Below are 4,233 nucleotides of genomic sequence, written 5' to 3' on the forward strand. Positions count from 1 at the left end.
ATTCTTTGTCTTTTTCTTTTTGATATACTATAAACTGCAGAATCAGTTTGTCAACATGTACAAAATAACTTGCTGGGATTTTGTTTGAGATTCCATTGAATCTTTAGATCATATTGGGAAGAACTGATATCTTAACAATATTGAGTTTTCCTTTGCCTCCTGGATCTGTCAGTTACTGATGGAGGAATGTTGAAATCTCCAACTATAATAGTGAATTTGTCTATTTCTCCTTGACATTCTGTCAGTTTTTGCCTCATATATTTTGATGCTCTGTTGTTAGGCACATACACATTAAGTACTATTATGTTTTCTTGGCAAATTGACTCCTTTATCATTATGTAATGATTCTCTTTATCCCTGAAAGTTATCCTTGCTTCTGAAGTCTGTTCATCTGCCATTAATATAGCCACTTCTGCTTCCTTTGATTCATATTAGGATTGTATATCTTTCATCCCTTTACTTTAAAATTTTTTCACAGCACAGTGAATTTTAACATTCCCCCCTTTGGGGAATGAGAAGTGGCAAAGCCCACATTTGGAAACACTCAAAAAGTTGTCCAGCACTTTGGTAGAGAAGGGATTTGGTCCAAATTCTTTCTAGTTTAGGAGGCGGAAAGGCAAATAAAGTTGGTTGCTCTAACCACTCTGTCCTGGGGTGAAGTTGAAGGTGGACAGGGAAATGGTCTGAGACAGATGGGCAGAGCATGAGTGTGAGCTCAAGTTCTTTCCAACAGAGGTAGTTGGTCCTGGGTGGATGCTAGGGAGTCAGAGCAGCCTGAGGGTTTGGGCTGAGTAGATGTTGCTGTGGTTGCCTTCCTTCGCCCAGTCCACCAGCTCCCTGCTCCTGAACCACAGATGGATCTCCCTCTGGGCCCCTACACAAGGCACTGGCCTGGATGATGTTCCCACACACTCATGAATCAGTCCAGATCATTTCTGGGAGCCTCATTTTCCCACCAGTCCTTGAGTGTTAACCCCTTTTGCTGTCTTCTGATGTGGAGGCTGAAGTTTCCCTGGAGTCTTCCCTGATGGTGCCAGGGGCAACCTCAGCAGAGTTGCTGTTTCCTATCATGGCCCTTGTGGTATAGACTACATGGGGGTCTTGCCAGACCATAGGGACCAGGGGCCAGAGCTCATGTAGCTGATGAGGGCTGGGTAAAAGGGCTTCCTCCTGGTAGTGGTAGACCTCAGCCAAGACACTGTCTGGTGCCTGCAGTGTCTTTGGCCCCACCAGCCCGAGGACCCTGCTCTCAAAGCCCTGGATCACAATCGCAAGGAGCCACTGCTGCAGGCCATCTGGCTTCACTTTGACCAGAATCGCTCCAGGCCCAGGCGGGCCCTTCAGAGCTAGGACACACAAGCAGGTGTGGCCAAGGACTGGCAGGCTGCACACCAGCCTCCGCAGCCTGGTGCACCCCATGAGAGGCTGCCCATGAGGCCTGGGTGCTGGCTGCTAGATAAGCACTGCAGGGAACTCGCCCCAGCCGCCGCTGGAGCCCCCCTTCATCCCTTTACTTTTAATCTATTTTTTTTTAATAATTAAAGTGAGTTTCTTACTGAACAGTCATGTACTTTTTGATCTACCCTGACAGTTTCTGTCTTTTACCATTTAGACCATTCACATTTAAAGTGATTATTCATACAGTTGGATAGATGTCTACCATATTTTTAACCCTGTTTTACTTGTCACACTTATCCTTTGTTACTTTGTTATCTTCATATTGTTTTCTACTTTTTCTGATTGTAAATCAGCATATGATTCCATTTTCTCTCCTCTCTTAGCATATCAGTTATACTTGTTTGTAAATTATTTTAGTGGTTGCTCTAGATTCTGCAATACTCATTTACAATTAACCTAAGCCTACTTTTGAATACACTATGTCACTTCACAAGTACTGCAGGGACCTGCTAACAGAGTGTGTCCAATTTCTCTCTCTCATCCCTTCTAACTCTTCTTTCCTTCATTTCATTTATTCATAAGTGATAATTATCCAATACATTGTTGCTACTATTACTTTGAACAGCTCTCTTTTAGAGCAGCTAAGAATAAGGAAAATATAATACTTTATTTTACCTTCATTTGTTCTGGTTCTAATGCTCTTCCTTCCTTTATGTAGACTTTCTTATCTGTATCATTTTCCATCTCTCTGAAGAACTTCTTAACATTTTCTGCAAGTCTACTGGCAACCAATTCCCTCAATTTTTGTCTGAGAAAGTCTTTATTTTTTCTTCATGTTTGAAGGATAATTTCACTGGATGTAGAACTCTAGGTTGATGATATTTTTTTCTTTCAATCCTTTAAATATTTCCCTTATTCTCACTTGCATGGTTCTGAAGAGAAGTCTGATGTAATCCTTATGCTTTTTCTTCTGCCTTTTTTTATCAAAACTTTCTCTTTTTTGTTAGTTTTCTGCAGCTTGAATATAATACGCGTAGGTGTAGTTTTATTACATTCTCTCCTTGGTGTTCTCTGACCCTTGATCTGAGGTTTGGTGTCTGTCACTAATTTTGGAATATTCTCAGTCATTGTCACTTCAAATATTTCTTACGTTCTTTTCTTTCTTTACCTTCTGGTATTCCTACTACATGTGTCTTACAACTCTTATAATTGTCCCACAATTCTTAGATACCTGTTCCTTTTCTTTGGTCTGTTTTCTCTTTGCTTTCAGCTTGGGATATTTCTATTCACATATCTTCATATCTTATATCACTCATCCTTTCCTCAGCTGTTTCTACTGATGAGCCATCAAAGGCATTCCCCATTTCTGTTACAGACTTTTTTATTTCTAGCATTTAGTTTTGATTCTTTCCGTCTCTCTGCTTACATTATCCATCTGTTCTTGTATGTTTTTTACTTTTCCATTAGAGCTCTTAGTATCCTAATTATAATTATTTAAAATTCTAGTCATTTCTGAGTCTAGTTCTGGTGCTTGCTCTGTCTCTTGAGACTGTGGGGTTCTTTTTGTGTGTGTGTGTTGTTTGTCTTTTTAACCTTTTATCATATCTCATAGTTTTTATTGAAAGCTGGACATGATGTATTGAACAGAAACACTAGAGTGAACAGACCTTTACTGTCAGGTTTTATACTTATCTGGCTAGGAGTTAGGCTACATTTACTGTTTGCTGTATCTGTAGGTGTCAGAGGTTAACATTTCATTTACTGACCTTGTTTTGTATCATTTGCTGGCCCTTGGTCTTTCTTAGAGTCTCTTTCTTAAGTAAAATCTGAGCATTACAATTCTTTCAGCTATAATCCCCTGTTATTATGAAGGAGTCCTATTGATGTGGCAGTAAGTGTGAAGGGGAAGTGTTCTATGACTCTGTTATCGGGTCTCTGTCTTTTCGTGGGTCTGTGCCCTGGCCTGTGACCCTTACAACTACTTGTTAACTTTTCTCCCTTTCAGTGAGACAGGAAGGCACTGGAGTTTTGCATTTCCCTTCTCCCGTATGAAAAGTTAGAAGGAAATGGAGCTGGACATTTCCCTCGTTGCGTATCAGCTAAGGTCTGGTAAAATCATTTCTCTGGAAAGAAGGACTTTGTTAAGGAGAACAGAATGCTTTGGGCATATTTCAAAATAGTTACTTTTCCCCTTCCTCTGCCAGAAGCAGCAGGGGATTTTTCTCTGATCTTCACTGTGAGAAGCTGGTGAGGCTCAAGAGGGTAAAACTCACAGAAGTGTGGGGATCCTCCTACTCCTGGGCCCACAGGAGCCTTTTTTTTTCTTTTCTTTATCTCTAAGCGGGTCCAGGCTCAGTCTCCAGCAATTGGTCAACTACCACTTATGTGTTCCTACCAGTTCCTGGGCCCTGTGGCTTCTGTTCCCAATAAACAGTGATTCTCTGTATTTATCTGTCTCTCCAGTTTTGGGGGCAGATGTTTGCTCTGTTACCTCAATTCTCTGATGGATCTAAGAAGAGTTGTTGATTTTTAGTTTGTTCAGCTTTTTTGTTATGAGAACAGGAGTGATGGTCTCCAAAATTTTCATATGTTGGACCCCGATGGTCTTACCAATGAACTTGACTAAACTTAAAAAACAGATACAGAGGTGTAAAAACTATTAAATATCTTTTAAAACGTGCAATGTTTTCAACATAAGGTACAAGTCTTTTACAAACCTTATATAAATACCAAAGTTAGTACAAAAATTGAAAATTGTAGGTCCACCTCTCTTTTGAATGTAGAGGCAAACGTCCTAAATAAAATATTTAAAGGTGATCCAACAGATTTTTTTTG

General features: G+C 40.2%; 1 pseudogene; it reads right to left on the reverse strand.

Annotated features, from left to right (window-relative positions):
* Nucleotides 1-764: 764 nt before the first annotated feature.
* Nucleotides 765-1,419, reverse strand: LOC137225582 (nucleoside diphosphate kinase, mitochondrial pseudogene; annotated as a pseudogene).
* Between the last annotated feature and the right edge of the window lie 2,814 nt (nt 1,420-4,233).

This window comes from Pseudorca crassidens, chromosome 5 (genome assembly GCF_039906515.1).
Source record: "Pseudorca crassidens isolate mPseCra1 chromosome 5, mPseCra1.hap1, whole genome shotgun sequence".
Classification (NCBI taxonomy): Eukaryota; Metazoa; Chordata; class Mammalia; order Artiodactyla; family Delphinidae; genus Pseudorca; species Pseudorca crassidens.